This window comes from Lactuca sativa, chromosome 1 (genome assembly GCF_002870075.4).
Source record: "Lactuca sativa cultivar Salinas chromosome 1, Lsat_Salinas_v11, whole genome shotgun sequence".
NCBI lineage: Eukaryota > Viridiplantae > Streptophyta > Magnoliopsida > Asterales > Asteraceae > Lactuca > Lactuca sativa.
The window spans coordinates 42,954,439-42,966,127 of NC_056623.2; the positions used below are offsets into that span (position 1 = coordinate 42,954,439).

General features: G+C 41.5%; 2 non-coding genes across 2 annotated transcripts; both read right to left on the minus strand.

The window, feature by feature from the left end:
* LOC128131437 (small nucleolar RNA R71) lies at positions 1-107 on the minus strand. The gene has a single exon (XR_008229353.1). It is a non-coding gene; the product is annotated as a small nucleolar RNA R71 (small nucleolar RNA).
* A 10,877-nt stretch (positions 108-10,984) lies between these two features.
* LOC128131439 (small nucleolar RNA R71) lies at positions 10,985-11,091 on the minus strand. The gene has a single exon (XR_008229355.1). It is a non-coding gene; the product is annotated as a small nucleolar RNA R71 (small nucleolar RNA).
* Between the last annotated feature and the right edge of the window lie 598 nt (positions 11,092-11,689).

Genomic DNA, 11,689 nt, shown 5'->3' on the forward strand with positions numbered 1-11,689 from the left:
AAACTCAAGAAGGCCATTGCAAACTTTGAACAGCAAGCTGGAGAATCTTTATATGAAGCATGGGAGAGGTACAAAAGTCTGCTACGAAATTGCCCACACCATGATCTAAACAGCCAGCAAGAAGTTTCCATCTTTTATGATGGAGTCAATGTCACAACCCGGCAGTTGCTAGACTCACAAGGCCCACTTACAAAGAAGCCACCCCCGGTGATTAAAGAATTAATTGAATAATTCTCTAAACACTCTAGAGAATACCACAACCCTAAGAATGATGTCACGAGGGGAGCCGCGTACGCTGCTACTGAAGATTTATCCGCGGTCATGGCCATGTTAAAAACCATGGATAGGAGAATGGACAAAATGGATCAAACTATCCATGCCATACGGGTGGGTTGTGAAAACTGCAATGGACCCCACCTCACTAGAGATTGCGATTTGGATGAGCACGGCAACAAAAAGGCACAAGTATGTTATTCGAGTGGTGACCGGTATGATGAAGACTGGCGCAAACAAAAGAAGGAGTGGCTGCCTTACGAAGAGTATAAAAAGGCCAAGGAGGAGAAGTACAGACAAAAAGGAAGAGGCTTTTACCAAAAGGAGGAGCCGGTGCAAGAGAGGAAGCCAAGCTTGGAAGATATGCTAACTAAATTTGTGGCCGCTTCCGAGAAAAGACATAGTGACCATGATGCTGCTATCCAAGAAACAAGAACAATGCTCAGGAACCAGCAAGCATCCATCCACAACATAGAAACGCAGCTTGGGCAACTTGCTCAACAACTAAACCAAAGGTCACCGGGTGAGCTTCCTAGCAAAACCGAGAACAACCCACGAGGCGCACAAGTAAATATTGTTACCACAAGAAGTGGGAAGATCATTACTCCCCTGGCACCCATTCAAACTGAAGCAACCAAGGACTCACAGAAGGAAGGAACAGAAAAACAAGTCGAAAACCAACACGCACAATCTGAGAGTCCTACTCGCCGAGTAGGACCGATGGACTCGGCGAGTACCCCTGCTAAAACAAATGAACAGCCGCCCTTGAAACCATACCAGCCTCCAATGCCATACCCAGCCCGAGCCAAGAAAGAGAAGCAGGAAGAGGAATATCAGAAGTTTCTAGATCATATTAAAACTCTTCAAATCAACATTCCTTTCATTGAAGTCGTCATGCAAATGCCCAAGTATGCAAAGTTCCTTAAGGAACTCCTCACTAACAGAAGAAAGATGGAGGAAGTGCAGAAGGTAGTGCTTAATGAGAATTGCTCCGCCGCAATGCTAAACAAATTACCAAAGAAGAAGGGTGATCCGGGGAGCTTAACTTTGCCTTGCCAATTTGGCAACTTAGCTGCAATTCATGCCTTAGCTGATTCTAGAGCAAGTGTGAACCTTATGCCATACTCGTTCTTTAAAAAGCTGGACCTCCCGGAGCCAAGGCCAATTCGAATGGCAATTCATTTGGCAAACAAGACGGTTACTTTTCAAAGAGGCATTTGTGAAGATTTGCTAGTAAAAGTAGACAAATTTGTCTTCCCGGCTGATTTCATCATTCTCGACATGGAGGCGGACCCGCAAGTGCCAATCATCCTTGGAAGGCCCTTCCTCAACACCGCTAGCGCTATCGTAGACATGAGAGATTCTAAGCTCACATTGCGAGTTGGGGACGATTCAGTGACATTCGAGGTAGACCAAGCCATGAAGTACTCAAGGAATAGTGACGACACGGCTTTCTCAATCGACATGCTTGACGAAATATTGGAAGAAGACATACCTAAAGATTCCGGCAAATTTGCAGCTTTGGATGAAGAATTTGATCCAGAAAAGGACTTACTAGAGATTGAAAGACTGTTGGAAGAAGCGGAGTATGAAGAAATAAAGAAGCAAGCTGAAAGAACTACTCGCCGAGTAAACCCGATCTACTCGCCGAGTACATCCGAAGAAAAGCCAGAAGTCGTGAATACAGCCACCAACTCGCCGAGTACCAAACCTGCACTCGGCGAGTCCGTCACTATGCAAAACAAATTGGAGCTCAAAACACTACCTGATCATCTGGAGTATGCCTTTCTGGAAGAAGGAAATCAGAAGCCTGTGATCATAGCCTCGGACCTATCCAAAACAGAAAAAGAGGAGCTTGTACGCGTGTTGAAGAAAAGGAAAAGAGCCATCGCATGGAGCATCTCCGACATCAAAGGAATAAGTCCATCCTACTGCTCTCACAAAATCAATTTAGAAGAAGGAGCAAGGCCGGTGGTGCAACATCAAAGACGATTAAACCCGAATATGCAAGAAGTCGTCAAGAAGGAGGTGGTCAAGCTTTTGGATGCAGGAATCATCTACTCCATCTCCGATAGTCCATGGGTGAGTCCGGTCCAAGTGGTGCCCAAGAAAGGAGGAATGACGGTCATTACCAACGAAAAGAACGAGTTAATTCCAACGCGAACGGTAACCGGTTGGCGAGTGTGCATTGATTATCGAAAGCTAAACGATGCCACTCGCAAAGACCATTTCCCCCTTCCTTTCATAGATCAAATGTTAGAGAGACTATCGGGCCATAGCTACTATTGCTTTTTAGATGGGTTTTCAGGGTATTTTCAAATACCCATAGACCCAATGGACCAAGAAAAGACCACCTTCACATGCCCCAGTGGAACTTTCGCCTATAGACGCATGCCATTTGGACTATGCAATGCACCTGCGACATTTCAAAGGTGCATGACCGCCATATTCCATGATATGGTGGAAAAATTCATGGAGGTCTTTATGGATGACTTTTCTGTATTCGGATCTTCTTTCAATAATTGCCTAACAAATCTTGACTCAATGCTTGCTAGATGTGAGAAAACCGACTTAGTCCTAAATTGGGAAAAGTGTCACTTCATGGTCAAAGAGGGTATAGTTTTGGGACATAAAGTCTCTAAAAAGGGAATAGAGGTGGATCGGGCAAAGATAGACACCATTGCAAAATTACCCCCACCAACTAATGTGAAGGGCATTAGAAGTTTTTTGGCACACGCAGGTTTTTACCGGCGTTTTATAAAAGATTTTTCCAAAATCACGAAACCTCTAACACAATTATTACTAAAAGATGCACCCTTTAATTTTACTAAAGAGTGTTTAGAGGCATTTGAATTTCTAAAAGAAAAATTAACTAATGCCCCGATCATTATAGCACCAAATTGGAACTTACCCTTCGAGATCATGTGTGATGCTAGTGACTATGCACTAGGAGCGGTCCTTGGACAAAGGATTGATAAGCACTTTCAACCCATCTATTATGCAAGCAAGACCTTAAATCCCGCCCAAGAGAATTATACTACTACTGAAAAAGAACTGTTAGCCGTGGTTTACGCTTTTGACAAGTTTCGCCCTTACTTAGTTTTATCTAAAACCACTGTTTTTACTGACCACTCGGCTATCAAGTATTTGTTTTCCAAACAGGATGCCAAGCCAAGACTAATACGATGGGTGCTGCTTCTTCAAGAATTCGATATAGAGATACGAGACAAGAAAGGAATGGAGAACGTAGCGGCCGATCATTTATCTAGGCTCGAGAACCCGACATTGCAAGAAGATAAGGATGGAGACGACTTTCCGGATGAATACATTATGGTGTCCGTGGGAGAGGAGCCATGGTTCGCAGACATAGCTAACTATTTAGCTACCAATTACATCCCGAAGGATTATAGTAGTCAGCAAAAGAAGAAATTCTTTGCGGAGATCAAATATTACTTTTGGGACGATCCATACCTCTTTCGAAGCTGTGCGGATGGAATTATACGAAGATGTGTGTTCGGAAAGGAGAGTCGACGAATACTAGAACATTGCCATAGCGGGCCCACGGGAGGACATCATGGAGCACACTATACCGCAAGGAAGATCTTTGACATTGGATTCTATTGGCCTACAATCTTCAAAGATGCAGCCCAATATGTCAAAGAATGTGATGCTTGTCAAAGGGTGGGAAACATTTCATCTCGAAATGAGATGCCACAACATAGCATTCAAGTATGTGAGGTGTTCGACGTGTGGGGCATTGACTTCATGGGACCTTTTCCCACCTCCAAAGGAAACAAGTACATCCTAGTGGCGGTAGATTATGTTTCGAAATGGGCGGAGGCGCAGGCTTTACCTACAAATGACGGACGGGTAGTGGTACGATTCTTAAAAAAATTATTCTCCCGGTTTGGTGTTCCCAAGGCCCTAATTAGTGACCGTGGCACACACTTTGCCAATGATCAATTGGACAAGGTGCTCAAGAAATATGGGGTGACCCATAAGTTCTCCACATCATACCACCCACAAACGAGTGGACAAACGGAAGTGACCAATCGAGCCTTGAAGCGTATCTTAGAGAAGTCGGTGGGAAGCAACCGCAAGGAATGGTCGGATAAATTGGATGAAGCGCTATGGGCATTTCGTACCGCTTTCAAAACACCTATTGGTACTACACCATATAGGTTAGTTTATGGAAAGCAATGCCATTTACCGGTTGAAATCGAGCACAAGGCATATTGGGCACTAAAGAGGTGCAACTTTGACATGGAAGAATTGAAGACCAACCGTCTAATGCAAATGAATGCCCTTGAAGAACTCCGAAATGAGGCTTATTCTAGTTCGTGGCTCTATAAAGAAAAAACCAAGAGATGGCATGACCAACGAATCAAAAGCAAAGACATCCATGAGGGCCAAAAAGTACTACTCTTCAATTCCCGATTAAAACTTTTCTCGGGCAAACTCAAATCAAGGTGGGATGGTCCCTTTTTGGTCAAGACGGTGTTTCCTCACGGGGCTATAGAATTGATCTCAAAAGATGGCACACCATTTAAAGTCAATGGCCATAGAGTGAAGAAATATGAAGAAGGAGTCCCCCGAAATGAAGGATTGGAGGAGCTGCTGCTGTGCGGAATCGCAAACACGTAGAAGGGGCGGAGTCTAGCTAATGACTCCATCAAAAGAAGCGCTTCTCGGGAGGCAACCCGAGTTTCACGTTTGCATTTTCTTTCCTTTTCTTTATTGTTTTGTTCATTCTTCTTCATTTATTCTACTTCTCTAAGTGCTTGAGGACAAGCTCTACTGGAAGCGTGGGGTGGAAAGGCTAAACAAAGGAATTAATATAGTAAAATTGGCAAATTTACAAAAAATTTTCAACCTGAGACATATACTCGGCGAGTATATCGATTATACTCGGCGAGTAAATGTTCGCTTACAGCCAAATGTCCATAACACGCGTATCTACTCGGCGAGTAGATCCATTCTACTCGGCGAGTAGCCGGTTTAAACTCAGTAAATTAAAAACCTGTAAAAATTACTTTTATTCAACATTTCATCTCCACACTCGCCGAGCATCTTCCCTCAGCCACCTCTCAAGGGTTCTTCAAGATCTATTCAATTTTCTTCCTCTTTCTCTTCATTCAAGCAACAAGGTGACATCTTTACCCTTTAACTTTATGAAAGGTCCAATCTTTATCACATATCTCCCCATATTTGGTATGATTCCGGATTTGGGGAGTTTTTCCCAATTTTTAGGGCTTTGATTTACTCATGAATTAGAGGTTGTTTGGAGTAATTTCTTCAAGAACTATGGTTAGATAAGTAATTACAACAAAACCCTATGAACAAATTGGACTATTACACAGATTACACAGATCCGATCTCGATCTGTCAAAAAGTTCATAATACTCGGCGAGTATGTTCGTGTACTCGGCGAGTAGGCCCCAATCAGATCAAAAAAAATTCCGGTTTTAACTATGGGGTGTTGTTTGTTGCTGTTTTTTGGTATGTTTATGCAGATATCATGGCAAGGAAAGGACAGTCATCACGTGGAGGAGGCCATGGTGATATGCCATGGTTAGCCTTTCAACAAATCACCTCTAAATCCTCCAAAACTCGAGCCCTAAACAGGTTGGAAGCGCTGCGACAGAAAGAAATTCACTTGCCCACTGCAGTGGATTGGGGATGGATGGGTAATGTCGGCTTGGAAGAGGAACTTACCCCATATTTGGTGAAAGATTGTAACTTGGGTTATGCCAACATCACTTGTGATGGTTGGTTGCAATTGTTTAAAATACAAGAGCCAGTATACGCGGAGTTGTGCTGGGAATTCTTTGCTACCATTTCATTCCGAGGTGGTAGTGAATATTACAATCCAAACACGATCTCGTTTTCTTTGGGAGGAGAGCTGCGACAATGCAGCATGGTTGAGTTCTCTTGGCGGTTGGGCATCTACGATCAAGATATGTCGATGACGGACTACTTTGAAGCCTTCTTGGAAAATACCTACAAAGAACTTCCCGAGGGGGTGGTGGCGTCGACATGGTGGAGTACAATTGCTAACCGGGTCTATATACCTTCCACTGCTCAAGAAGGGCATATTCGTTCTCCAGTCCATCGACTCATTCACCGATTCGTTGCAAGCACGATCAATATGCAAAAGGATGGGGATAAAGTTCCCACCCTTGATATCTTTTATATGTGGAGTATCATCACCCCCGATGTCTTCTGCAACCTCCCATATTGCATTGCTAAATTTCTTGCGGAGGGAGCGGTTAAGGAAAAAATCAAATCGAAGATCAATGGGGGTATGTTCATTACTCGGCTTGCGCGATCATTTGGGATCTTGGAATTATCGCAAGCTCAAATGCTGACGATTATCCACCCTCCTCCGTTCAACACTGCACTTTATAGGAGGGCTCGGATAGTGGAAAAATTTGGTGATTCTTTTACTATTCCGAATGAGGACGAGCCGGCGGTCCCCGAGGAGCCGGGAAGGCGGGTTAGGCCAAGAAACGAGCGGGTACGAGAAGACCCACCGGTGATTCCGGTGGAGGATAACGAGGGATGGAATCAAGTGGAGTATCGACGATATTTGGATGATATAAGGCGAGGGGTTAATTACACCAATCAATCCTTTGACTATCTTTTCCAACAAATGCAAATTGCCCCGCGACCGGGACCCGGCTATCCTTACATCATGAATTGGGACGAAAGGATGCAAAGAAGGGGTGGAGAAGGAGGTAGTGGAGCTGGAGGAGCAGGGATGGACGAGGAAGAATGAAGATTTTATTTGTTTTTGTTTTGTTTGATTATGATGTTTGTTTTAAGACAATTATGGACATGTTACACTTGGCTATGTGGTTTGAATATTAGTGTTACTTTTAGTTTTCTTTTCAGGTATTGAAGCTAGGAAGCATGCTATTTAGGAATGGTCAAGAGAGGAATGAGAGTCTTTATGAGTGCTTGTGGAGTCTTGTTCCTAGGATCGAGTCCGTACGAATCGAGAGTTTATTAAAGTGTTGCTGTTTAGGAAGTTTACTGGAGAGTGCATTTATATCAACACTAGAGTAAAGAGAGACAGCGGTTAAAAATTCTGGAAATACACGCTATACTCGCCGAGTGCACTAATACTACTCGGCGAGTACATCTGCTTCTGCCCGAAATACGTTGCCAGTCAACTTCTACTCGCCGAGTTTAATCGCCTACTCGCCGAGTAGCCTGCTGCGAGAGGAATCTCTGATTTGTTCTGGCTAGTTTTTCTGCGCCATTCATACATTCTTTATGAGTTACTACTGAAGATTGTGCAACAACCCTTTTTCCTTGGAGTTTTCGAGCTATCAACCACACGAGACGTATGACACCCGTGCCATGGATGAGCTGTTCCCATGGTTAAAGTCACTAGAAGAAGGAGTTGAAGAGGAGAGTGTCAACCTAGCGACTGCTACCCCAGGGGAGTTTGTTCCAACTTTCTCTCTATTTGCATTTTTAGTTGTTATAATATGCAATGAGGGCATTGCATAAAATAAGTGTGGGGTAGGGGGTTAGTCACATTTTAGAACACTTAGAATCTTAATTTAGGCTAATTTTTAATGTTTAGGGCTTAAATTAGAAAATTTTGGTAAAAATTAGGATTCCATATTAGAATTGTGTTAATAATTGCATGAGAACCCAAATGTTTAGTTGAGCCTATACACGTTCTAGTGCATCTGTGGCTTCCTTATTTCAGTGAAATCATGAGACAAAAACACGACCTTGCTCAGCCTGAGGGATGCAATATGTTTAGCAGCCTAAACCTGAAATGTATTCAGGAAAGTTTTTATCATTAGCCAATAAAGGTTGAGATTGAGCGCCCCTGCTTAAGCATGTAGGGATTTTAGAAAAAAAATATATTGAGAAATACATGAAAAAAAATTACAAGAAAAGTTGTAAGAATTTTGGAGCAAATGAAGTGAAAATCAAAAGATCAAAAATTCCAAGAAATCCAGAAAAGTTGAAGATACCGAAAGTCAATACAAGTTGGTGAATTCAAAGATATCAAAGATGAAATGTTCAAAGAAGTGAAGAATTCAAAAGAATTCCATAGTGGTATCGAAAAGTTGTAATTTTAGAATATGTATGCTTGGGTTGCTCAATTAAAAATACCTTGAGGGTAAAGAGATTTTCTGAGGATGGATTCGGAGGGTTGCATAAAATGAGCATAGTTCGGGGTGAGTGGGCGAATGTTTATGAGGATTGTGAGTATTTGAAGTATGGGGGTTTTTAGGAATTTTAGACACAAATGCATGCGTTGCGGTCTTGGCATAATGGTTGGGTTGGATTGGAGTTATTAATGTGATTTTAATATGTTTAAAATTCAGTTTTGCTTGGGGGCAAGCAAAAGTCAAGTGTGGGGTATTTTGATATGTGCATAATTAGTTAATTATTTAACGTATATTCTTAGTTATTTTTGATTAATTATGAGAATAATGTGGACAAAAGGTACTTAAAATGTTGTGAATTGTGTTTTCAGTCCAAAAGATATGTTTGGAGGCAAAAAGGAGAAAAGGAAAGCAAGTGAAGATAAAAGAGTGAAAGAAGGAGTCCTACTCGGCGAGTGGATCGACCCTACTCGGCGAGTACATAACGATGTGCCAGAAGATAAATACGACTGCTAATTCAAGACGGATAAGTATTGACCTACTCGGCGAGTTGATTCTGTTACTCGCCGAGTACCCTCTGTTTGGGGATATCTATAAAAGACGAATCCTTATTCCATGAGAAGGCATTCCTGGCGATTTTTGAAGGATCAGCTGCGACTAAAAGGTTCAGAAGGCGCTAAGGAACCCTAGGCTTCAAGAATTGGAAGAATTCAAGCAATTAGGTTAATTCTACCACTTAGACTTAGGAATTAAACATGTTTGCTTTCATAAACTTTGTTTTTATGCTTGTTTCTACTGCAACTATGAGCTAAACTCGTTTTTGTTTCTGTTTGGGGAATACCAAAGAACTCTTATGGTTTAATTATTGATTTTTGCTTAATTGTCTATTGGTGATTTATTAAATTAAGTTTGTTAAAGAACCTTATGTATTAATCACTACTGTTTTCTGTTAATTGGAAGGCAATTAGGTTGCATGAACATCACTTAATTGTTAACCTCATATGTCTATGTGAATGCTAAAATATATGCTTAGAAGTAATGATTATGAAACTAAGATTAATAAGAAAATAGGAAGATTAATGTGTGAGCTTGTTTGAGAAACCATCAACAAGAGGTTAATTGAATTAATAACTTAATTGACCATTACAAATCTTATTTAATCCAAATAATTAATCTAGGGAATTAATTAGTTTAAACACTTGATCAATGCTTAAATTAGCTAATTGTCTAAGGGTTAGGAGTAATGAACATGAACCTAACTATTATCATTGGTAACCAATAGCAATTAATCCACCTTAACTTAAATAACCATAGGAGTGAATTGGTTGAACCTAAATAGAAACATCTTTATCAAATTTGGTGAATAGTTGTTGCTTTAGTTAATTAGTTAATTTAGTTTGTTTAAGTTTCTAGTCTTGCAAAACTAGAGAAAAACCCTTTACTTTTATTATTTATTTTAGTTAAAATTAGCTATTAGTTTAATTGTCCGTTCCCTGAGTTCGATAACTTACTTATCAATCTATACCACTTAAAGACAGGTTCACTGCCTTTGTGTGCTCAAATTACTAATAAAAAGTAGGGATAAAACTAGTGAATTTACACACATCAAGTTTTTGGCGCCGTTGCCGGGGAACGGTTCTAAATAATTAAGCTAATTCCTAATTTTTTCGATCCTTTGTGTGAGTTTTCTTGCATAAAGTTCATTTATTGCAATTTTGTAACTAGTAATTAGGTTTTAGTATCTGTTTTAGTTAGGTTAAAACTTAATTTTTTTTTTGAAATATCACTGATACTCGCCGAGTGCACTCGCACCTACTCGGCGAGTAGAGGTTTAATCAGCAATTTTTTTTTACAATCTTTTTGTTCTTTTTACGTTTTTTTTATTTGATTAATTTCAGGACTCTCATGACCAGAGGAGCAAACACACCACTGGTACCCCCGTTTGAAGATCCCGAATCCGAATTGAAAAGAAACAAAGGGAAGGACGTGGAGAGTTCAAGCACACCAAAGAAATCACCATTGTCCAACTTGAAGACTGTTTTTGGGAAAAAGAAGAGCAGTAAATCAGGAGCTTCTAGCGCTTCCTTGACAATTGAGGAGCCAATTCAAGAAGATATTGGATACGAGACCGAGGAAGAAGAGGAGGCAACGTACGAACAAGAAACCGAATCGGAGGAAGAGTTAGCATTCACTATGGCTAACATTGATGAAATTCCCATGGGGGAATGGAAGAAGAGGATGCGCGACGACCATGGCCCGGGACTTGTGCAACCCGCAATTCCCGCAACTGCTACCTTCGAGCTAAAAGGTCATATCCTAGCTGCGCTTAAGGAAATACCTTTCTATGGGAAAGATCATGAAGATGCCTACAAACATTTGGATGAAGTAAATGATGTTGCTGATTATTTCAACATTCCAAATGTAACCCGCGAAACTCAACTACTTCGGATGCTTCCGGTAACCTTCAAGGGTGCTGCTAAAGACTGGCTCAAATCACTTCCCCCCGGGTCAGACACTACTTGGGCCAAATGAAGGAAGAATTTATAGATCACTTTTGCCCACCATCCAAAATAGCCAAACTCAAGAAGGCCATTGCAAACTTTGAACAGCAAGTTGGAGAATCTTTATATGAAGCATGGGAGAGGTACAAAAGTCTGCTACGAAATTGCCCACACCATGATCTAAACAGCCAGCAAGAAGTTTCCATCTTTTATGATGGAGTCAATGTCACAACCCGGCAGTTGCTAGACTCACAAGGCCCACTTACAAAGAAGCCACCCCCGGTGATTAAAGAATTAATTGAAGAATTCTCTAAACACTCTAGAGAATACCACAACCCTAAGAATGATGTCACGAGGGGAGCCGCGTACGCTGCTACTGAAGATTTATCCGCGGTCATGGCCATGTTAAAAACCATGGATAGGAGAATGGACAAAATGGATCAAACTATCCATGCCATACGGGTGGGTTGTGAAAACTGCAATGGACCCCACCTCACTAGAGATTGCGATTTGGATGAGCACGGCAACAAAAAGGCACAAGTATGTTATTCGAGTGGTGACCGGTATGATGAAGACTGGCGCAAACAAAAGAAGGAGTGGCTGCCTTACGAAGAGTATAAAAAGGCCAAGGAGGAGAAGTACAGACAAAAAGGAAGAGGCTTTTACCAAAAGGAGGAGCCGGTGCAAGAGAGGAAGCCAAGCTTGGAAGATATGCTAACTAAATTTGTGGCCGCTTCCGAGAAAAGACATAGTGACCATGATGCTGCTATCCAAGAAACA